The 25,332-nt window shown below is 43.2% G+C and overlaps 1 protein-coding gene across 2 annotated transcripts in view; it reads left to right on the forward strand.

Annotated features, from left to right (window-relative positions):
* Opcml (opioid binding protein/cell adhesion molecule like) overlaps window positions 1-25,332 on the forward strand; it is a 1,139,977-nt gene that overhangs the window by 477,075 nt on the left and 637,570 nt on the right. The window lies entirely within an intron of this gene.

A 25,332-nucleotide genomic window follows, 5' to 3' on the forward strand; every position in this document is an offset into this window, starting at 1 on the left:
AGGAGGAGGAGGAGGAGGAGGAGGAGGAGGAGGAGGAAGTGGTGGTTGAGAAAGAGAATGAAGAAAAGCTCACATCAGAAAAATAAGAGCCGCAGACACCACTGAGTGCCTGACAACATGTGTTTTCCTACAGATGTGCCCCGCAGGGCAGACAACATCAACACTGTGAGAATCCTGAAGGCCCCATGAGACACAGCTTTACAAGGCCTTTTGTACATGTTCTGTGGCCTTTCTCCTTTTGGACACAATGTGAATTTGTCCAGTATTCTTGGTTTGAGGAAGGGAGAATAGAGGCCTGGAGAAGAAAGGCCCAAGAGCACAAACTGCTTTTTGATCTTTTGCTTTCTTTGCATGGCACAAGCTATCCATCACATACTAGAACCCTTGCCACTGTGATTAATGCTTATAGACTAATCAATCTACAATTCTTCCTTTCATTTTTGAGATTATAATATAATAACATCACTCCCCTCTTTCATTTCCACCTCCTAAATGCTGCCATAACTCCTGTTTGTTCTTTGAAATCTGTAGCCTCCTTTTTCATTAATTGTTGTTACATGCATATATGTGTGTGTGTGTGTGTGTGTGTGTGTGTGTGTGTGTGTGTGTGTATACTATTTCTCCCACTCTCAGCATGCTTTAGCTGCCCAAGTTCTCTATGTAGGGTTGAGTCCTTTTGCCCTCCCCCAACCCTGTCTCTGTCTCCTTTGGCATGTCTGTTGTTGTCCTTGTTCAGCCTGTATTTAGGCAGTCACATTGGTGACACTTTATGAGCACAGGAGACATTCATAAGAGACATAATCTTACAGCAAACCCCCTGTAACTGTGCCTCTTCTTTCACAATGACCCCTGAGCTTTAGTTGTGTTTAGATTTATTCACTGGGCTCCACAACTCTGCATTTTGATTGGTGGTGCTTTTCTGTAATGGTCTCTGTCTGTTGCTAAAAAGAGTTTCTTTGATGCAGGGCAAGGACTGAGCACGTGGACAGATAATTTAGATTCTGATGACGATAGCTGCTGGTTTAGTGAAGTGGTTGTTCTAGGTTCTCCATCTGTGACTTGGGAGAGCATCCAGGAGAGGTGGCTGTGCCTTCTGGGATGCTGTTAGCTCTATCCTAGTCTTAGTTACAGGGAGACCATGTGCGAGGTCAGGAGACCTCCTCTGTGGAGAAGCAGGGGATAGAGATGGAGTAACTACAGAGGGTGTGGCGCTTTGGGCCCAGGATTTTATCCAAACCCTTTACTTGATCCTGGAAACAAATGTCAGAAGCAAGAAGAAATCTAAACCCTTGTTTTACGAGAGGCTATTATTTGTAAATTTAAATGTGCTGTGCTTCCTCTCATACCTAATCAGTCAGGGTCTAAGAGAGAAGACGCACATAATGGCATTGATATTGACTTGACCGATATCCAAAGAGCCAGGACCCGTGAGACTTAGGTGAACAAGGGCCATCCGAGAACCATAAACTTTCCTCCACTGAGGTTCTAATGAAGTGCAGGCTTGAAGAGGCAAAGAAAGTCAGCTAGACTCAGGATCAGAGTATAGAAGCGTTGTGGGGTGAGGTCTGAGGATGGGACATTTGAGGCCCCTCTCCTGACAGTGAGAACTTTAATCAGGCTTCGGACAATGTCAAATGTGCCTGTCTAACAGACACTCAAAGGTGTCTACATCCACTTAGCATATCTTTCTTGTAGACAATCATGCCCCTTCTGTGGGATCCCCACAGGATTTTATTGAAATTCTTAGATCTGTCTGATCTGTACTGAGGAACATTTTTTTTTTCCTCTGTCTGTGCCATGTGTGCATGTCCCTGTGTATACTTGGACAAACCCAAACCCAAACCAAAAATGAAGAAGAAATGAAATTGAAGGTATTCTCTAATTTCACTTGGAGGAAAGTTTTTGCAAGCAGAGGTGAGAAGACCGCTTTTCCCCTTTGCATAGCGCATTAAAATAATTTATGGAGAGCGGCTCCCTTTCACCTACGGAGCTGGTCAAGATGAGAGGATAAATCTTTAAAAGAATAATGTTTTCCGAATCAGGATCCTTGTCCTCAGAGCCTTTGATGTATGAGTGTAATAGTAGGCAGGACACATAGTGAAATATACATGAGGCCTCTTGAGGGGAGAGCGGCAGAAGGGAGGAAATATTAGTGTTTACAGCAAAACTCAATTGAAACACTCACTTCTAGATGATAGTTTATTACATTGCATGCGATGGAGCTCAGCAAGGATGTCCTTTCTTGTCTGTCTTCAGGACTCCAGTGCCTGCGCTACTCCGTCCCCACATCTCACTCCCATTCTATACGAGGTCAAAGCATAGCCTCTTTATTACCCATTTCTCATCAGCAGGCTTCAGATTCTAAAGGAAAGGAAGTAGACGTGTGGAATCTTCTCAACACTACCAGCAATTCCCTGATTTTTTTTTTTTTTTTTGACACGTAATCCGTTTTAAACATGAAGGAAAGTTTGGAGCGAGGATCATTTCCTTGTTGAAGTTCAACCAGGGATCAGCTCCCAGCAAGGCATTCTGCACCACCACCTGCTTCCGCCCCAAGCTTCCTTACCTGGCAGTTGTCCACAATGAAAGGATTTTTGGGAGAAAGGCTCCCTTGATAAACCGCTGCTACTTCTGCAGCCCCGTGGAGGTAGTGGTCCTGCTGGCTGATGAAATTTAGATCCAGGTGGAGTGTGGCAGAGCTATCATCTCTGCATGCAACCAGTCAGCGAGGCCACAGGCATTTAGTGTGGGGCGACCGCTGCATGCAGCAACCCCAAGCCTCTGTGTGGGTTTGCTTTAAATTGCTTAGCAGCTTTAGTAGCATCCTACATCCTACTCCCTGTCTTAAACTGAAGCCCTCTCCTGGCAGAACGCCCGTTTTCTTCCTGGACGCACTGCACTGCATCATAGGACCCTGTAGCTGCCTTGGGACAGCAAAGCTGCAGAGATTGAATTTGGCTGGCTCCTCCCCTCCTTGCACTTCAAGGACTCCCTCTATGCTAAGGCTTGGCTAACAGTTGGAGTGCAGACCTGCACACAGGCGTCAGACTGTATTTTAGGAGTGGAATAATGTGCCTCTAAATATGTCTGTAATTGCATTTTGCTGTTGTCAGGTCATAACCTTCCATTTTGAGATCTCCACAAGGGTGAGAGGAGAAGGGTGATTCTCTTCTAGCTGCTTTTGTGGTCTGGCTTTACTCCTGTAAAGAAAGCATCCTATCACGCACCGAGAGAGAGGCTTTGTGCTATAGTGTGGATGTGTCTCTCCCCCCACCCCCACGCCCCCAATATCCCATATGTTAAAGAGGTTGTTAGGAGTCCATGGAGCTCTTGGGTGCTGGCGGAAGTTTTAAGGGCTTGTATCCAGTGGACAAAGTAAGGTCATTGTGGGATGTCCTCAGGAGCAGTACCCTGCCCCATTCTAGTCTCTTTCTGTTTGCTTTCTGGATGCCAGGAGGTGAGCAGCTTCCCCCATCACAGACTCCCTGCTGTGATGACTGCCTTGCCACTAGCCCAAAGTGGTCATCATCTTCAGAAACTTCTTCCTGAAACCATGAGCCAAATGTGACCTGCCTGGGAGGGTGATTGACTCACATACTGACTTAAAGCTGACTAACACATTTAGAAAAACTGAGAATACAAAGGGGAGAGGAGGGAAGGGAAGGGACTGGAGGGAAGGAGATGAGGGTAGGGATTGGGTGGAAGGGAAGGGTAGCGAAGGAAAAGAAACTGTGTTACATTTGGAATAAACATGGATAATTCCTTACTTGGTTTTAAAAGCTCAGTCCTTAATATGAGAAGGGAGAATCACTTGCAGGTGATTTTTTTTTTTTTTTTTTTTGGATATTGGGGCACAGATTGAGGATTCAGAATTTTGCTTCTCATCTCCAAATCTCACTGTACTTCTGATCAGAACAGGTGAGGTACTGGGAGCTGTTATAAAAACAAACAAACAAACAAACACGTAGACTATGATGGTCATTTAGATGATTTCCCTGTTACACAATAATCTTGGCGTGTTTACACAGACTAGATGCTGTAAGTGTGCTGGTTCGGTATCAACTTCACAAAAACTAAAAGAGGAAATCTTCACTGAGAAAATGCCTGCCTAAGCTTGCCTTGTAGGCGAGCCTACTGTGCATTTTCTTGATTAATGATTGATGTGGGAGGGCCCAACTCATTGTAGTTTTTACCTCCCCTAGGTAGATGGTACTGGGCTATATACAAAAGCAAACTGAGCAAGTCATGGAAACAAGCTGGTAAGCAGGGCTTCTCTGTCACTTCTGCTCTAATTTCTGCCTCCAGACTCTTGCTTGCTTTCTTTTTCTGGCTTTCCTCAGTGATGGGCTGCTATGGGAACAGAGAGGTCAAATAAACCCTTTCATCTTCAAAGTTACTTTTATCCATCTAACTAGGACAGTCGGTCAACCACTGACGTGGACTTTTGTAATCAGGATACATAGTATGCATCCCACAGAGAGGGAATGAGACACTATGGGTCTACCACTGCAGCTTAGATTTGTTTTATAGATGTAAACGGACAGTATTGTAAATACATAAACCACTAACAACCATTTATTAGTATCATCAAATTCTGTCCATGGTTGTTTGTCAGCTTTTGGTGGCAAAGACCTTGGGAAAATTCAACTTAAAAGGCACCAAGATAAATCTAAGAAACTTCTTCCTCTTCCAGTATGTGGTTACTTGGTCCTATTTCTTTGGGCCAACAGGGGTGAGGGGAATGGAGAAGGTCTTACTTCATTACATCCAGGAAAAGGGAAAGGGGGAAAAGCCAGATTCCCAGTGTCTTCTACAAGGATATGCTGATGAGATGATGTCTTTCCATAGGCTAACTCTGGAAAGGTTTTACCACCTCCTGGTAGTACTACAGACCAAGGATCAAAGAGACATGGTCACTTGAGAGAGGCTTGAGATAACAGAGCCTAGCATATACATCCCTCCTTCATATGACTAGCTGAATGGGAGGCTCCTTCACACTAGCATCAAGACAAGTTCATGGGTAAAACCCTCAGGTAGGAACCCTACCTTAGCTCCTGCTTCCAGTGTCCTGCTTTGCTGGAATTACTGCCCTGACTTTCCTTAGCAACAGACTATTGCAGGAAAGTAGAAGATGATAAACATGTTTTCTTCCCAAGTTGCTTTAGGTCATTGTGTTTGGCCACAGCAATAGAAACCCTGACTAAGACAACAGTAGGAGAGTGAGACTTCATCAAGGATTGCAGCCATCACTGTCCCCTTCCTTACAGCTGAACATCATCTTGGGATCTAGAGTATAGAGGAGGTGGAGGGTTAACTGAAGGTGGTACTCCCTGACACATCATCTAAGAAGTTGTTACAAGTCAGAATGCTGTTGTCTTGAGCTACCCCATTCCTAGTAAGTAAGCCCTCACCTGTGGTCCTCTAAGTAAGTCCAAGTATCCTGCTTCCAAAGTTGTTCTTGGATGGAAGAGTTCCTCTTCTCTGTCCTTGGAGTATTATCAGAGATGAACATATAATGCCATACAGCAAATTGTCATCATTACATGGAGGCATGACAGAACCAAAGATGGATTTTGGAAGAATATGGGGCTGGGATCTGTTGGGCTAGCAAGACATGAAGCTGAGAGTGAATGGGTGAGGATGGAGCATCTTCACCGTGGGTATGTGGAGGTGTGTCTTCTTGCTAAGGTATCAGATGCCTGGGCTCTGATGTATGTAATAAGACACGCAACTAGAAATAAGTCATCTGAAGATGGAGGCCAGGGGTCCCAGAGTGGCATTCTTCTGTATAGTATGAAGCAGTATGCCACGATCAATGAGATCTATTGGATGGGTTCAGATATATTCTGAAAACTTACAGAGGACTAGAGAATACATTGCAGAGGGAAGCATATGTGAGATATGTTTGCTGAAAAGCTGAGGTGTGTTTACATTGCCTCTGCTGTGCATAATAAGACAAGTGGAACAGCTGAGCTGGCTATCTGGAGCAAATGGCTCATGTGACAGAAGAGTAAGGAAGGGTATGTGGAGGTAGTATTCTCCATGTTAGTCTCTGATTTGGCAAATAAATTAGATAAAAGAGGATGAAGTATGGTATGGATTCACTTTTTCTAATGGCTGGAGGGCTGAAGAACAATGGAGTACAAATAGGATCTATATTATGGAGTCCTTCATGAGATCCAAAAGTGTGGAACTCACAGGAAAGTTGGCCAGTGAAGAGGGATAAAATGAGATAGCAGTCATGAGAGATGCTCCTTAGGTCCAACTTTAACAAAGAGGGATGGGCTCCTTGATGCAGTTTGTGCATGGTAGTCACTGTGATTGGGTGAGACCATGTTTTATGATACCACTGTTTGGAGTTCCCTTCATAAATACCCCTCACCTGTGCTTCTCTAGGTAAGAGCAATAAATAATCACATCACCACATTGGACTTGGATGATGTCACCCTGTCTGTCATTGGTGTCCTACATCTTCCCCATAAAAGTAATAAAACACCAGCTGATGGGAATCTTCCATTCATTCCTTAGGTTCTAAAGGACTGGCATTGAACATGTACTCTGGTGCTCACTGGATATTACACCCTACGGGCTGTACTTGAATGCCCTGTAGTAAATATATTGTTTTGTGTAATCATTTCATTTCATGAGTAATGTAAATACAAATGTATTTGTACCCAAGAGTTGTGATTTAATGTAATAAAAGCCATGGTTCTTCTGACGGACATCCTTAATTGATACTAGTTGTGTGTTTGGCTGAGCACATGGAGTTGAGCACAAATGGTAGCATAGACAATTTGCTGTGTTATTTTAATTTTGTGCAGAGGCACTTGCTGTCTTGCCCATCCTTGCTTTTCCATCACTGATTCAAATGCCAACATGGCAAAGATGGTAACAAGGTAAATAATGTCAGGATGTTACATTGAAAATGGTTTTAGCGTCACGTGTACTCTCAATGGTTTTAGAGATTCCCAGAGACTTAGAGACTCCACTTGCAGAACCATCAAGTTAGAGAATCAGCAGGGCCTTCGAGTCTCATGCTCTAGGCTCAGAAGCTTCTTAGTGGTCTTCTTTGTGTTTGTTATCATAAGGGACCTGGTATCAGAATGCTGCACAATTGCCAGCTCTGTCTTCTCGATCAATGGCATGACTGCATTGATCTCTGTGTGGTAGAACATGGAATCCATACCTGCTGTCATTGAGTTAGTCTGTCTGAAATCCAGAAAGTAGAAACTGAAAGAAAATTCAGTTATTCCCAATGGTATGATGGTCCTTGCAACATTACCAGAAACTGGAGTTTGTAGCAAAGGGACCATATCTAGCTCCTTGGTTTATCTAGGACTGAAAGCATAGCTCAGCAAGGCTGCAACCAACTTGGAACCTGCCCTGTGGGTATCTTAAACACTAGGCTGCTTTTGTCTCCAAAAGCGCAAGTGTTATTTCTGTCTATTGACTGTAAAGACATCTTGCCATATAATTTTTATTTTTATCTTTAAAATACTTAAGTTATATATAGACTCTCAGCAGGCAGTGTCAACTTGAGCAAAAAGTATAAATGAAAGTTCTTTTCTCCCTACTGGGATGCACTGAGAAGCCCGAAGCACAAACAAAGGGTGCCATGACTTAAATATAAGATAATGACAATGACCTCTGATACACACGGTCCCTTCTAAATATGTCCATTGGAGGAGGAAGATGAGCTTTGAAGGTGGAAAGGTCCTAGATATTGCGCTGTAAGAAAGAGACTAGGGTGAAAGGACATTCCCTATCTGAGTTGAGAATGGGCAGCATTTTGGGTGTGACCTGCATCTCCATCATGCTTCAGTGTGGGTCAAGGTACTTTCTCCAAACACACCCAAATATTCTGAATCTCTAATACCCCCTTTTTAGACTATGTTCCCATCTAAAATTCTCTCATTCTTTCTAGATTTTTCTCCTCATTCTTTAAATCCCATGACATGTATCCCTTCCCCTCTATGACCTTTTCCCCCCACAAGAAGTCATTATATCTGATCGTCAGAATTAAATCACTCTTTCCCATCTTTCTTTTGGTCACTTCTTTGTATCAATCATCACATTATAGTATAGTTTGCTTCCCTGGCTTTACGGTTCAGATTAGGATTCTTTTAGAGCTTCCAAACACGTTAATAGGCCAGGGGTAGGGACTGGCCAGTTGCTGGGTATGTTTTGAGTAAACCCAATATAGCTCCAGCTCTGGAGGTGATCCTAGTCCAGTGAGTAAGGAAATTAATACAGCAGCAAATAAAACTGGTCCATTTTAATGTGCTGCAAAGACAGATAGATGCTATTAGAGAAGGCAGGATGTTTGACTCTTTTTGCTCATTAAAAACTTCTAGAAGCTTGTCTCATACACTGAAGAAGCTTGCTTAGTGAGTGAAACCCTCATGGGAACACAAGCACCCTGCAGTCTTGAATGGACCTCAGTGGAAGCCCAATGGACATAATGAAAGGATATATTGTGAAATGTCAATTACAGAGGCATGAACAAAATTTAGGAAGCAAGCAACAGATGATAGCCAGCACAGTGGGAATTGTCACCTGCTAAGCAGGAACAGAGGGGAAGGACAGAGGGCAGGATCTAGTGTGGGCTACAGCTTTGGAAGTGAGAATGCCCAGTGAAAGCCGGCATTCCTCCCCCTTCATTACCTTCTTCCCAGTTCTGGTTGGAGAATTCCATTGGCCTAATAGCCAGCAGGATAGGACAGGAGACCCTATCTGGTTAGTCTGTCAGGACCAAGGCACGGACTATGACCAGTGCCAGAGACGCAGTTAAAGAAAAGCTAGCACACACAGTTAATGTTGTTTGCTTCAAATCTAGCTAGCCTTGACTTTGGCCTCTGTCTTCACAGGCCCTCTTGATTATTGGCTTTATGTAGAGGGCAGTTTCTTAGACTTCAGGGAGAGGGACTTCACATGTGATTCTGAGAAATACCATTCTGGTAAAGGAGAAGCAAGAGGGTGAGGGGAACAACTCAATGCTACCCCCCTGCTGAAGCATTGTCAATCAGTTTCATAAAGAATTCAAATGAACAAACAAATGCACACTATGTTCATGGATGGGGTTTTACATGTATAAAGTCGTTACAATTAATTGAAGTTTAACCAAGTAGTCTTAATACTTGCATGAGCTCATGGTTGAGAATTTAGCAGAGGTTAAAGTGTTTGAAATACTCGGGTTAGAATCTTGTTATAGAATAAAGTCATGTGAAACTAAGTCTTGGGGATGGTTACTCCCTGGAAGAACAAAGCCTTTCCTCTGGATACTTAATATGTTGGGAATGTCTGATATAGGTTAATTTCATGGTACATTTATACTTTGATGTGTCCTGGGTTTTTCTCTTCTCAAAGACAGAGAAATTTTTTGTAGTATTAGGGAAACTTGGGATAAGGTTAGTGTGGATCTGGCTTACATATCCCTAGAGACTCTAAAGTCTATGGATTCAGATGGTTTGTAGCTAATTATTCTGCTACCGTCTCAGTTCTCATACTTTTCCCATGAAGGCCACGAGATAATTTGTGAAATTAAAATCATTTTTATACAGATAATCAGATATGACCACAGATGACTTTTTAATAGCTGCCATATATAGAATAAAATTTATTTAAAACTCAGCCGCTGTGTCCCTTACCTCTCATTTGTACGCTTGTTTGCTTTTCCTGATCCATGATAATTGGGCTCGTTAAGTAGTTTGGATGTCAAATATTTTAAATTATCATGATTTCTTTTACAATACAAGCAGGATTGGGCCACAGAGGCAGCTTCCTCTTTGGATGAGCTTCACACTCGGAAGGATGTTTCCGAGCTGCAAGTTGACAGACAAGGCTGATAGGAGACCCTGAAATTATCCTTGGTGGTCTGTGCACCGAGAAGCCTCAGACACTGCTTGCTTCTGCCAATTTGTCTTCGCCAGTGGATTTTGAGTCTCCATAAGTCATTCATATACCCCTATGTGGAAGCACATCAGCCAAGGGGAACAAGACGGCAAGCAAAGGGCAAATCGGAAATCTGAAAAAACTCGGAATACAGGAGACAGTGATACAATGAAGGAGGATAAACAATGGACTATTCCGGGGCACCATAGGCAAGGCCTCTCTGGGAAAGCAACATTTTGGTAATGAGCTAATTGATGAAGCATCTGGGAAATACAGCTGCAGCTCCCATTATCTGAGTTATGTAAGGATCAGTAGAATCCACCAATAATACCTACAGTGTGGTGTAGAGAGGCAGGCAAGCGGTGGTCTGGAAGGGTTCAAATGCCCCATGAAGCATAAGTAACCTGGGGTTTACAATCGATAGGAGACTTTCAGAACCCCTAAGACAGCAGTGGTGTGGGTGTAGGTTAATCTGTATCTGATGAGAAGGCTCATCAGAGCTTCTGTACTTTCTCTCCTGAGGAAGACGGAAAGAGATAAGATGGAGTCAGGCTCAGAGAGAATGTGAGGGCTGGCAGCAGTTGACAATTTGAGGAGTGAAGGATGAGGGAGGGGTAGGATTTGGCCTTAGAAAGGAGGAACCATAATGCCTTTAATGAGATGGAAATTCCAGGAGGAGGGGCAGATACCAGAGCACTAGAGAGAGAGACAGAGAGACAGCATTGCTACTGAGATGTTCATCAAAGGTTGATCTAAGGGCACTGTTAGATGTCCTAGTGAAAATATACAGAAGGTAGATCTGGGATCTAAATCCTCATGGGAACATGTAGGAGTAGAGGTGTTCATGTCCAAGACTTTAATGGTGTTTCTTCTAAGAAAGAGGCGTGAGAGGATCAACAGAGATACTGTCAGCAAAAGTGCCAGCAAAGGCTAAGACAGTGGATGGCTAATAAGAAAGCAAAAAAAGCCAGGTGTGTGGCCTTCTAGACACAAAGTGAGGGCAAGCTTTGAGAGGTAGACTTCACTATGTTGAGTCCCACAGACGGGCTGAATCAAAGAAGTCATTTAACCATTGTTTTTGGCAAGATGAAGTTCACAGGCTATCTTGACAATAGCAATTTCAATAACATAATGTAAGAAAGTTGAATTGGAATGGCTAGAAGTCAGGAGGCTGAAGGCAAAGGCAGCAAAACAGGAAGACTGTTTTACTTTCAGGAAGAATTTGGTTGTGAAAGGATCAGAGAACAGAACAGTTGCTGGAGGTGAGCCAAGAGAGGGTTCTGGGTATTTATGATGGCAATTACAATAATCACCATTGTCATCCAAATCAAAATAAGTGCACCTTGAAGACTGCTTGCTCTGTGCCTGGCGTGGTACCAAGTACTCAGTATACTTCATCTTAGTAAGTCTTCCAAATATGCCTGTAAGGTGCAGTGTTGGTGATATAGTGGTGAGCATAGATGCCTTCCAAATGCTCTGTAAAGTCCTGCTATCATCACAGAATTAGGGGTGAGATATGAGAGGACCCTGTGTTCTGAGGCTGAAGTGAAGGAAGTGAGACCCCCATCTTGACATATTTGAATGCAGAAGATCAATGTTTCTCGAACCCAGCTGATGGGTGGACTTTAAAGGGAAGCTGAAGATGCATGGAATTCTTTTACTTTTAAATTGCACTTTATATGGAAGGAAGGTTGTGTGTTACTTTGACTATGTGGACAGCAACATGGAAGAGTTACTCTTTCCTTTTACTATGTATGCCCTGGGATACTGAACTTAGTAGGCCTTCAGATTTGACAGCAAGCACATTTAACCACTGAGTCTTCTTGCTCTAAATGGATTCTTTTGTTTTGTTTTGTTGTTGTTGTTGTTTGTTTTTTGTTTTGTTTTGTTTTTAATTTATTTTATATATGTGAATACATTGTCACTGTCTTCAGATAGACCAGAAGAGGGCATCGGATCCCATTACATGCAGATAGTAATCATGTGGTAGCTGGGAATTGAACTCAGGACTTCTGGAAGAGCAGTCAGTGCTCTTAAACTATTAAACTATCTCTCTAACCCTCTGAATGTCCTTACTTAAGACATTTTTAGGGTGTGAATTATGGAATCTAAGCTTGAAATAAATATCTTAAGGAGAAAAGCAACAACAAAGAAAGTTTCATGTGTTTCTAATACCCCAAAGTGGGCATAACACCAGTGTAGGTGGAATCAGCCTTCATAAGATACAATTAGATTTTCTCTCAAGAAGCTCCCACATGTCACAGTGAAGTTTAAGTTCTAAGTGGGTCACATGACTCTGACCCCTGTGACTTTGTTCACTTGCTCATTTTTGGAGCAATTATTTTGCTCAGAGACACATGATGATGTCATTGAATCTAATCACATGCTGTCTCTAAAGCCAGAACAGATATTGATGTAGAGATTGTTTTTCATAGGAAATGTCTGAGTACAACAGAAGAGAGACTGATGGACAAGTAAAGTAGCAGCCCACTGAACCATAACTCATCACTGGGACTTGTTTGACTCTCTTGCAGCTAATGTCAAGATGGATTCCTTGCTGTTCTGTCAAAAAAAATTCAAAGTGGACAATGCCTCTATATAGTTTCTAGCACAGTGATTGACATATCTTAGGCTCAGGTTGAATATATATATATATATATATATATATATATATATATATATATATATATTCAATAAGTGAGTGACTTCCAATGATTTTTCTATAATATTGGTCTTTTTAACTGATTTACTTCTTGCTATTTTAATGTTGGCAGAAAAGCTCTTCATGCATTTGAAACTCATTATTGTTTTTCCTACCAGTGTTCTTCCAGCTCTCCAAAACCTTCAGTTTATTTGGAAACAGTGTATTGGATTAATGTCCCACTCATCAGAACATGTTTTTGATGTTATTTTATCCAAAGGGGAAAAGCTGCCTTGCTATGAAAACTCCAGCCCGATCTCTGTGATGTCCCCTGAGGGGATGAACCTGGTGCTTTAGTCAGAAATGAAATCCCCTCAAATTCTAAGGAAGCTGTGCTTTGTTTAACCCCTGGGGGTTTATCTACTCCCCACTGACTGGTAAGGGGAGGCAGAGCTCTGGGGAAAGACAGGTACATGACAAAAGCTGTTTGGGGTGTATTTGCTTCTGCTCCTAGAATGCCTCTGGCAGAACTATCCATCTGGAAAACCCTGCTCAGGTAGGCGGGGAGATGAGCACCCTGCTTTATTTGCAGAGGCTGTGCAGTGCTACCAGCATGTAATGTCAATGCCAGCCTGCTGAGGGTCTTGGGTGGCTTCAAAAGAAATCTGGATTTTCTGTAATGACCATGGGAAGAAGCTCATAATGAAAACTCCAGAAAGATTATTTTGCCCTAAATAACCTGCTGTCTCTCTTTCCCCAAAGAGTCATTAAGAGACAGCTGTGTGCTGCTACAGGAGACACAGGCCAAGAGGCAGGCAAGAGGAGATGCAAAGCTTTGGGTTTTTTTTCTTAAACCACAGCAAAACCGCATGAAAAGTGTATGTATAGGACATCAGTATATTTTAGCAAGCACTCTGTGTAGCAAGCATCTAATGATTAGGCGTTTGCTTTCCAGAAGTGACCACCCAAGGAACTCTCACTTCCTCACCTTAGTTTTTCAACGGAGGAACTTCAGGAACAAAGCTAGTAGGCTGTGTCTCAGTTCCCTTGGTGGTAAATTCAGATAATAGAAGGGTGCCACCTCACCAGTGACAGATATCAGCTGATATATTTAAAACAGTACTTGGCACATAGAAATCAATATATGTGGGTCTGTTCCCATTGTTATTAGTCTGAATAGTAAAATGATAGAAATACATGCCTGAGTGTTCATGGGAGAAGTTATAGGCTTTGACTCAAATATGTAGAGAAGATAATTTGTGGGGGTTAGGAGTGGAGGGATAGGTGTGTGTGTGTGTGTGTGTGTGTGTGTGTTTTACAGGAGAAAGTCAGAAAATCAACTCCTGCAATGGATCTACCCTAGATGTATGCAAAACATTTTAATAATCTGGGGACTGGAAGCGCCTGTTGAGTGTCTTCTGAATTTGAGAAGGGCAATTGCTATGAAGTCTGAAATGGAATTAATGTTGTGAAAAGAACCAGAAGCTGCTGTGAGTAATTAAGACTCCTAATGAGAGCATTAATATTTCTCCCAAATAGATTGATTGAGTGTTTCTTTGCTTGGGACTTTTGCACAAACTTACCTGAGGTGGCCATCCATCTTGATTGTTTAGGACCATTGATACTGGGTGGACAGAGAGCTGCCTAAGTTCACACTCAGTACCTTAAGAAGAAAACACTACATCTGGGGAATTGTGAGCACAGGGAATACTCTTGCATGACAGAGAACTGGTTGAAGTGTCCAAACAGTTGTCAGTAAGCTCTGTTCTAGCCTAATGAAGTAGGCTTCATTAATTTTCACCTTAGAATTTGCCTTAGTTCTTCATCTTATTGGTCCAACATGGAATATGCTAGAACAGTGCCCCCCAGTCATCCTAATCCCACAACCCTTTAATATAGTTGCTCATGTTGTGGTGACCCCTCGAACCATCAAATTATTTTCCTTGCTATTTTATAACTGTAATTTTGCTACCGTTATGATTCATAATGTAAATATCTGATGTGTAGGATGTCTGATATGTGACCTATGTGAAAAGCTTCTTTGACCCCCCCAGGTTGAGAACGGCTGTGCTAGAGGCTTTTGTCTCCAAGGAAATTTAGAAACTAAGGTCATTTTTTTCTTTAAGCATTGGTAGGAATAATGTTACTATTATAGATCAACCACCAGAAACCAGGAGCCAACCAGAACAGCATAGGTAGAAGGGGGCAGCCATATGCAAATGGATTTAGGGCAGTTGAAGGAAAGCCCCCATCTGGATATGGCTAGCCAAGACTAGTTTTGTAGATTGGGCAGTCAGAAAGAACCCCACATGTTTTTTTCCTAACACCTTTATAGAAAGAAAACTAGGCAGGGAGGCCTGGGGAAATGAGAGCAGACGCTAGGCCAGGGGCTGCTTGGAATCTACCCCAGAGAAGCTCTCCTTTAGATCTTCTTAACTAGCTATGCTAGTTAGTGTCAACCGGCAACCTTACAAACTCTAGAATCAACAGGTTGGGATTCCAACCTTCATATGGGGGGTTATATTGATTATGTTAACAGAGGTGGCAAGACATACCCACTATGGGTATTACCAATCCCTGTTTGGGTTCTAGGACAATACAAATGAAGGAAGGGAAATGAGCAGCTGAGGATGTTCATCATTCCTTTCTGATATAATGTGACCAGCTGCTTCAACCTCCTGCTGCCTTGACTTCCCCACCATGGTAGATTGTACCCTGAACTGTGAGCTAAAATAAGTCCTTTTATTTCTGAAAGTGTATTTCAACAGGAAAAGTAACCAAGATACTGGCTAAGTCAGAGCCACACAGAACGGTCCTCTCTCTAATCAAACACTTAGTCAAAATTTAATCACATCAACAAAATCCACAGTTGGTGTCACCTAGCTTATTGTTTGACTGATTGACTAGAAAATATCCACACAGTAATAGTCTTATATACACATTGGATGCATCCTAAAAGCCATTATTGGATACCCAGGTATAAGGAGAGTATGAAATCCAAAATACCATGTATGTTCCTATATACTCATACCTATGATTAAGGTTACTTTATAAATTACGTATATAAGGTAACAACATTATCAATATTTGTATCTGCTTTAAGGAGCAGAACAAGGAGAGGATTAACAGGAGAGTAGAACAAACATAACACCCGTGTATGAATATGTGGGTGCTCTCTCCCTCACTCCTTGCTGTAGTGCACTCACCCTTCTGACTGGGTGAGATGGCAAAGTGTCTATGTGATGACATGTAATGAGACGAACGACAGGCTCTTTGACATGGTGTTGAACCACCACATGAAGCTACTTTCGAAAAGCAAGGCAATGTCACAGTAGTAGCTCCTGCCTGAAATGGCTACTGAGTAACAGGCATGACACACACTGCTTGGATAGATAGAACAAATAGATGACTCATGTCCTAGGTACAGGACAAGTAAATAGAGTGATCTGTCCTCATTCTGTTTGAAATGCCATTGGCTAAAATACATGGATTGTTCATTTCTGAATATTTTTAATCTTACATTTTTTGGGTTCTGACCATGAATAAATGAAACCAGAGATAGCAAAATGTAAATGAGATGAGTGGGGGTGGGGTGGAGACTAACTACTGTATGCTATCAAGTGAAGGTAGCTGCCCTCTGAGTTCCAGTATACCTGGGTGAATCTCCTTTGATGTCCCAGCCTCAGGCAGACATACTCTTGGAAAGAGAATTCAACCTAGCCAATATTAGAAAGCTCTCCCAGGTGGTCAACAAGGGTCTTCTAGGACTCTGATCTCACTGGAAAGATAGCAGATCAGGTTACAAGACTGTCTGTAATTACCACAATGACACACATATTCAATCATTGATATCAGCATCTCGTTTTCCCATGATTTTGTAGACTCTTAAGTATTTTTTTCAAGCACAACGTATAATGTACTTTCAGGCTGGGTTATTTTGCTTTAGGCTTTATGCAACACTTTCAAAAAGGTGCGGTGATCTTACTTTCCTTTATTTTATAGGTAAAGACACAGAGGGTCGTAGAAGTTAAACTCTTGTTGAAGGTTAAAAGATTAATATATGAGAGGCCAGGCAAGTTCAAGTCTCCTGACTCCATGGCCAGTGCTCAGTACTAGTCTAAATAGAGAGTCTTTCTGCTTCGTGTCCATAACATTATGTCCCGACAATATTTTCAGCATCTACTGAGTCTTCTAAAGCATCAGGCTGTGTCTAAATTATGGCCATGGCTTGCCTTGCATGTGCATAATTCTACCTAAGGAACCAGTAATCTTGAGAATTTGAAAATCACCTAGAATCCAATGTTACACACAACTCCCTATTCAAAGGGAAAAAAACCCTTACAGCAGGCCTCACAAGGGCAGTAATTTCTGTTTGTGTCCCCCCACGGTTGTATCCATGGTGCTCAGCTTGCTACATGGCAGGCTTTCAATAAATATTATATCTAAATATCAATGTTTATTAAAGCCATGAAACCTAAGTCAATGGAAAACTTTGTCTGTTATTGAGTCTTTGTAAGGTGAGACCTAGTGTTTAAAAGCACTGTGCCCTTCTACAAGGCTAGTCTGTGTCACTTTTTGGTCAAACTGCATATTATATGTGTGGACCACACTAGGAAGAAGATCCTAAGCATCTTCAAAGGGTTATGGCCCAAGATAATCCAGGAGGAGACAGCTTCAAAGAACAAGCCCCCCTTGGGGGCAAAGCAAAACACCTCTCAGCATCATCTCTACCTCTTAGTTCTGTATCCAGGAGTTCTTTGTTCCAGAATATCTATCTTGTTGCTAGGAATCATAAGCCCATAGGGAAATATTTTGTTTTGTTTCCAAATAAGGAAATGTCACATAGAAAGGGCAACTTTAATTCATTTTCAAGGCAAAATAGCCACAATATTAATTAACCTTCTATAGCCCCTGCTCCTGATTGAGCAGTAACTTCCTGTCTGTTTAGGGCGTGCATTTCTCAGCTACTAGAAACCTTCTATGGCCATACATTTGGGGAGGTCATTTGATAGGTCATGGACAAAACACTGAATCCTTCTGGGATGGCCAGTGGAAGTCAGTGCCTCCAAAAACCTCCTCTGGTGTCACTCAAGGTATGTCACTCAAGTTTCACTGAGCTTCATTTACTGGTTGGATGACTCAGTAGACTCCCATCTTGCTTGCTGATCTGATAAAATGGGCCCAGTAAGAGTGTCTGCCTCATGGGATAGTTGTGAGAATTAAAACAAGTTAATTATGCAAAGCTTCTGACAGTGCCTGGCCCAGGATGCCTTTTCAGTAAGTATTGGAGAGCAGAAAGCTTCCCTGTGGAGTCTGCAATGAGGAGGTCTCAGCTTCTTCCAGAAACCTGGGCCCTCAACCTCATACAAATCTCTGGGACAGGGCAGGAAAGGAATGGCCACTGTGGCCATGATCCTACACGGAAGTCCCGATTTCCAACTATGAATGGACAGGGGGTCACCCCCCCAGCCCCCCACGCACACACACTCTTGAGGTTGTAGCATGTCCCTATGTAGAAACAGAGCATGTCTGATTCTCAGAGGAAGCCTGGCTAACATCTCCCAGGGGATTCTTCACATTCAGAATTCAGACAAATTGCTGCTTTTTAATTAACAGAGCCCCGACAACTCTGTTATCTGTCTTCTCATGAATCTATTTTCTCTTTAATCCCTTCTCGTTTTCCCACCCTGTCTACTTCCAAGCTGTAATCTTTCAAGCTGTTCCCCAAGGAGTGGGCTAGAGGAAGATGAGGGTGCTGGAGTTGTGCTAAGGCAGGCATGGGCTGTGTCCTCAGGTAGCAGTCACTGTACTCTCTGTTTACAGCTGCAAGGGACACACCCACCACTGGAGCTCAGGCATGTGTGTGCTTTGGTGCCAGCCAGAGGCAGGGTGTTATTAAATATCTGGCAGGATTCCCTTGACAGCAGCAACTGGAAGATGTACACGAGGAGAGATCTCAAATACCCCATCCATTTAAGCTTAATAGGACAGTTATTGAATAATAAATAACCACCACACCAAGGAAACATATTTATCAGGGACTCAGGCCCAGATAATGCAATTGTGGCTTTGCCTGTGGAGAGCCACACCTTAGCTGTGTTAATGGCTGCGGCCTGGACGATAAGCACCTGTGCTTGAAAATGGACACACAGAGGATTCCCAAGATCCTGTCTGACCCCCTCACTTCCCTGAGGGTTCACTCCTGAGAGTAGTGGGTGCTATGTGGGCTGACTAGCCCTATACACCCTATTCCCTGAGGTGATGACATGCATGCTGGACCACATGAAACTGTGTTTGGGTTCCTTCCTCCACAAGGCATGTGCTTTGGAAATTCAAGGGTATGATCTCCTGTCTCCATCACAGATCCAGCTCTGCCCACGACTCTGTGGGAAACATTCTCAGTTTCCAGAACACAGCTCTCCAGCTTTACTCCCAGCAGGGACTTTAAAACAGCTTTGGAAAAAAATCATTCTAAAGTTAAAAATAGCCTCTTCCACTCTCCTGCTCCTAACTTATTAGAACAACGCCTAAGGCAGCAGGGGTGTCATCGGCAGTTGTGTGTGTGTGGTGGGTCTGCAAGAGTTGATATGTTTATGAATATTTACATCTGTGTGAGGAGACTGCTGCTAAGTAGAAATTACTTTAATTCTGCAAATGTCCCCTTCTGTTATTCAAACTCTGGGGGTCAGAAGAGTGGATGAGGAAGAAAGACAAGGGGAATGGGGCACAGAGCACTGTGCATTTGGTCCACCAATTTCTGAGGGGTGCAGAACATCCGCGGACAAGACAGAGGAGTGGGTATGTGGGTGTCTCCAGCCAGGAGCTGCCAAAGGGTTGTGGCATCTTGCCTCCTTCCATATCATCTCTTCTGGGTGAGGAGAACTATTAGCAGAGGAGGAGAGGACAAAGAGCGGGGTTGAAGGAGCACATCCTCTAGATGTGTAGAGATGCTTACAGGCCAAGACTCTGGCAGAGAGGATACTGGGATAGAATACCTTTAGTGGACTCGTGTCTGCCTTTGCAGACTTGCTTGTCTGCAACCCTTTTAGACTGACAGGTGTGTGCGACTGATTCCATGCGCACATGGTTTCTTTCTAAGGAGACATGTAATTAAACATTTACAGTTTGGAAAAAATTTCAAAGGCATCCACCAGGTACAAAGTAGGTATGATGTTCTTCCCGTAGTTTTCCTGGAGAGTCAGAAGTAAATCCCTTGAGAGTACAGAGCCAGTCAAGAGCCAAGGAGTGAACAGATGCTCACAGATGTCTTCAGGCCAAGCCTCAGGCTGGAGTCTCCATAGCAGACAGAGGCCACAACCTCAGCCCTTAGCCTTGTCCCAGGGGAGTGCAAACAAGGAAAGCTAACGTCCCTTGATTTCCTCCTTGCCCCACAGAGGATCATCCTGGTGGCAGGACTCACCCTTCACCTGGCTATGCTCCACCATCTGAAGCAGGTGACTATTGAGCCATTAAGGTACCTTCATTTGCAAGTTACTTTGAAAAGAAGCCTTTCTCTGGCAGGCTGTCTCACCTTTATGAAGCTATCTGCTAGTAGGCAGTCTTGTGCCCATCTCTGCTAATTTAGAAAAGTACAGGGCAAATGTCTCTGGCATTCTAGAGTATTCAGACATTCCTGTTGTATACCCTTCTGTATGTTGCCTGACTCTAGGTGATACTCCCAAATAGGAAGTAGGAGACTGTCCAGGACCCTTCAGAGATCATAGTTCTCTAGCTAGGAGGTCAGGCAGTGAGATCTTGCTGATTGGTCCCCAGTGTTCTAATTCAGAGATTGGTTTCTTTATCTGTCCCTCTTCATGGTCTGTTGTCATTGAACAGCTCTCTGCCTTGTTTGGAGATGGGCTATAAAAGCCTCCACTTTAGACAGACTGAGGGGCTGGGTCCTTTGTTAATTCAGCAAATGCTTTTTTAGCTGCCAACTGCAGTGAAGCTTCAGGCAAAACTGTCTTGTGCGTGCTGCCCGACTCACCAGCAAAAAGGATGCTGCAACAGAACCCTTCTGCACACGTTTATTGGGAGAGCTTGATTGCAGAGGCAAAGAGACCCCAAGCCCAGAACTGGTGTGGCTTATATAGGCCTAGGAGAGGTGTGTCTCACACCCGGATTGGTTATACATGGGTTATGCTTACCACCTCATTTGCATGTCTACATCTGATTGGTTAACTTGTCTCTCATCTGATTGGTTAACCTGTCTCTCATCTGATTGGTTAACCTGTCTCTCATCTGATTGGTTAACTTGTCTCTCATCTGATTGGTTAACTTGTCTCTCATCTGATTGGTTAACTTGTCTCTCATCTGATTGGTTAATTCTCAAAACCTCATCTTGGCAAAAAAAAAAACTTTACTGCCTATGTATGCATGGTGGCCAGCAGTAGCCAATGCCACTTTGCAATAGCACATGTGGCTTCCCACAAAACTGTAGAGATGTGGAAAGGCATACAAAGGTGTTTCTCAAGTCACTCTCTTTTTACATTATTTGTGTGCATGTGTGTCCACGCATGTGCATGAATGTAGACATGTGCTACTGCCACATTGTATTATGGAGATCAGAGGACAGCTTGCAGGTGTCCATTCTATCCTTCTACCATGTGCATTCTGGAGTTCAAACTCAGGTTATCTGGCTTCACAGTAAGTATCTATACCAACTGGGCCATCTTGCCTGCCATTCTCTGGCTCTCAAGGGGCCAGCATGATGGGACAGGTGTCAGTTTCTATCCAGCCACAGCACAAGTAACGGAGATATGATGAACAATCTACCTGGAGACCCCAGCTTTAGTGCACACATGTAAGGAAGGAACAGAGAACTGATCTACCAGGCAGATGCCCAGACTCATGTTAGAATCAGTTTATGGAAAGTTGCCAACAGTTTTCATAAGCCTGATTTTTCTGGATTGTGGGAATGTTGATTAGTTTTTGCAACAGTCCCTGAAGGAAGATTCCTTTTGAAATCACTCTGTGGCTTTCTGGGTTGGATTTTAGTGTCATCATGTTGAGATGTGCTCATTCCTGGAACCCATGTTCCACTAGCATTTTGTGGCCTGTAAAGTTTTATCCATATCATTCTGCTACTGAATATACTTCAATCCCATGGCTCCAGATCAGCAGGTCTGGACTTCCAGCGTCACTTACTACCTCTCTGACCTTCAGTAAATGACTTGACCTCTCTGTGCCTCAGTTTCCTCATCACCAAGTCACAGGAGGCAGGAATGCCTTCCTTCTGTATTTAGATATGGATTAAAGGTTGCACACAGGTAACATTGCAGATAGTAACCTTTGGAGGCTCACACTTAGGCCCTTATATGGGTTTCTGTCCTGAGGAACCTCTGGTCTATGGTATGAACCAGTTGACCTATTTACATCCATTCTCGTCCATATACTGAACTGATCCTAGAGATCTTATCTACTTCTGGGTCACAAAGTATCCTCCATGCTAAAGAGATACAGCTTATAAAATATCTAGTGACCTTCCCTTTACTTCTTTTATGTCTTATTGTTCTCAGCTTCTCTTTGCTTCTCAGATTTGCAGCATCTTCCTCCCCTTTCTCTACTTCTCCCCTCCAGCAGGAAGAGCGACACACTGTGCACCTACACAAGCATCCTCAAACCCACAAGTGCATGTGCATGTGTGTACACACCTCGCCACACCAACTGCTCCCTCTGTTGCCCTGACTTCCTTGGCCTGGCCCCCTCATGTTAGCCTCTCTTGTCTGTCTCTATGCCACAGCAGAGCTTGTTGCTCTATAAGAATATTACATGTATACAACATGGGATGTCTGGCTGTATATCTTCATCTGCTAGCCACATGATGCAATGTCTGTTGACAACAGTCATTGTTGCTTTTCCCTTGGCCTGGGACAATGCTTGACACCTAGCAGGCAGGGAGAAGTCCTTATTTATTCATTAAATGCATGAGTGAATGGAAGTATAATTGGATGCATCGGTCCTCAGATAGACTCAAAGTAAAAGTGCTTCCTGGCTTTCAGTTACTTGACATCTACCTGCAACAAACAATTTGTCCATCTTCCTTCCATTATTTCTCTGTCTCTTTTATAATTCACATAGAACCAGTCACATATAATCCCTCACAATGGGGGCACACCACGGAATATACAAGAACTCATAAGAAAAAAAGGCTTGGTGTGGGAGAAGGCCAAATCTGTTTGCCAGAATGCATATAGTCAAATCCCCCACCCACTGGTACTGGGGTCTGCTGTGCCGATCCTCCTGCAGGTGTATCACAATGAGGCAGGAAATCTATCTTTCTGGGTGTGCACAGCCGCCACCAAACACTCTGGAAAGCAGCAAGTGGTTCATGAAGAAGGTTGAAAGGGAAGTTGGTTCATTTTAGAGCTGAGGAGCCCAGAGCCCCTGCAAGGTGTAGGCCCTGGGTCAGTTTGGCTTCCCTGGGGCATGTAATGAGGAGAATGGCTCCTTTAGGCTGGCATGGTGGGGTTTCATATGTGTTCTCTCACGATCAATTGCAAGAAAAATTTAGGCCAGTTTCAAGTCAATAGGATTTTTTCCAACAGTCTGCTCAGAGAAATGCACCTGGACACACAATCTCAGCTGGGCATTCTCTGTCTCTTGCGTCATCTCCTGCTAATAATGACTCCCATACAGAAGGAGAGGGGTAGTCATTTAAGGCGGGTGTGATCCATGTGGGGTTTGCTCACGCTATCTTGGTCATGCAGGGGTTCAAATGTGTTTGTTTTGGAATACAGGCAGCGATGGATGAGAAAATGTGGACATACTGCCTCTGAGGGGAGAGTGAAATGATTTCTGGGAAATATTTTCACAGGGAACCATACTTGGCACTCTCTTTTCCCTCTGTTGCTCATCCTCTGTGTTTTCCCCTTGATAATTTAATTACAGCAATGGGCCAATGCCAGAACCAGAGGAACCAGCAGGAATGTCTTCAAAATTCAATGCATCCAGACAGAACGATGGCTTGGCAAAGCTGAAGCTCTTTTAGTGCTAACCCAGATGAACCCAAGGGTCTGAAGAGGTCTCCTGTGGCCTTCAGAGACAAGCCAACTTTTACTGTTTGCTGACTTGAATAATTTAGCTGTGAGGCTAGCCTGGGGCAAACTACAGTGGGGATAGTAAGGTCAGCAAGGACAAAACTAACCATGACATGTCAAGCTCCCCTAAGCAGTGCATGCGGATGTTTGGAATATGTACCTCTCAAATAAGACCTTCAGAAGAATGGCCTGGTGGGGACAGCAGTGGATTTCCACAACCTGGGAGTACTAGAGTGCACATGCACAAACCATGCGATTCTGGTCCCTTCTGTGTCTCTCTGTCACCTCTATAAAGACCTGGTCAGTGTTATACCTCAATCAAACTCAATGCAATTGTTAAGAAAAATGAGAGCAGGTCAGTCATTTATGATGAGCCCATGACTCCTGCTCAAGCACTGGGCATTTATTTCTCTTCTCCACACATGAGGCCTTTCCCAATGAATTCTGGGAAAGGTAGTCATCATGGAGATGACCCACTAATGTCATGAGGTAGCCCTTGGTATGGCACCAAGTGTTGAAGGCAGGTACAGGCTTATAGCCTGCAGTAGAGGTCCACCTTCACTGCATGGGAGCCAGGCTGCCTCTCAGTTTTCCTCTGTCTCCTTTGATTGTGGATCCTAATGCTGGTGATTAATCAGTGTCTGGCAAGGGAGAGAACCGCTCCCATTGTTGCTCTGCATTCGACGACCGTGCTGCAAAGGTCATTAGCCAACAGTCTGGGTATTGATCAAAGGACTGAGGTGTTAGGATTTGGAAGCAAGTCACAGCCTTCATTGGAAGAGTTGAGTCTTCAGAGGTTTGAAGGGAACCGCTGTCTTTTGGGGCTGAAAGGGCCCTTAGGGATCCTCCTTCTCAAACTCAATCAGCCTCTAATGGGTACAACCTCACTGGAAATGCCAGGATTTGAAGAGTGTTTAGTCTTTTTAATATTGCCTTCTATCATTTCCATTTTTAATTCATAAAGCTATATTCCCAGGCGGCATCCACCTACTGTGAAAACAGATCACGTAGATTAAGCAAACAGAAGGATGCAGCATTGTTCCTTTTAATAACATAGGGCGTCAGACATCATCCCCAGGTTGGTGCAGAGGACATAAATGAGTTGGTTGCTATTGGAGCCTGGGCTGGGTATACAAAATTGCCAGGACCAAAGAAGTTTAAAGGTAACTGACAGGTATAGAAAGAGTCCATGCAGTGCGGGGCTGCTGCGGTCCTAGAGGTAGTGACAAATACAGAGACAAATGTGCCCATATTGGGAAGAAGCCCCAACCTAAAGTGTCACTTCTCTTTGAAAATAGAACCAATCAATATTAATAGCATGGTGCCGTCACTGAAGAGTTATTGACATATTCAGCACTTACTGCGTGCCAAAAATGTATGCTGAGTTTTCTATGAGCATTGCCTAATTTTATCCTTAGAGCAGCCCTAAGAAGTGGGTTTTACCATCACACAGGTCAAAAAAAAAAAAAAAAAAAAAACTGATAAATGCACCTGGAGAGGGATGTAAATTGAGATGGTGTGAATACCTTTCCCAAGGTCAGAGTTAAAATTGTTGTTTGGGGGCTCAGTGTGAACCTGCGACTTGGACTCAATGCTGCCTGCATAGTTAATCCTGTCATCAGGCTTCTCCTGGGGAAACATGGTTATTTCTCAGTCTTTTTTTTTTTTTTTTTTTTTTGATGTCATAGGTTTCTTTTTATTTTTTTTTTTTGATTTTTAATATTTTTATTACATATTTTCCTCAATTACATTTCCAATGCT

This window comes from Mus caroli, chromosome 9 (assembly GCF_900094665.2).
Source record: "Mus caroli chromosome 9, CAROLI_EIJ_v1.1, whole genome shotgun sequence".
In the NCBI taxonomy this organism is placed as follows: domain Eukaryota; kingdom Metazoa; phylum Chordata; class Mammalia; order Rodentia; family Muridae; genus Mus; species Mus caroli.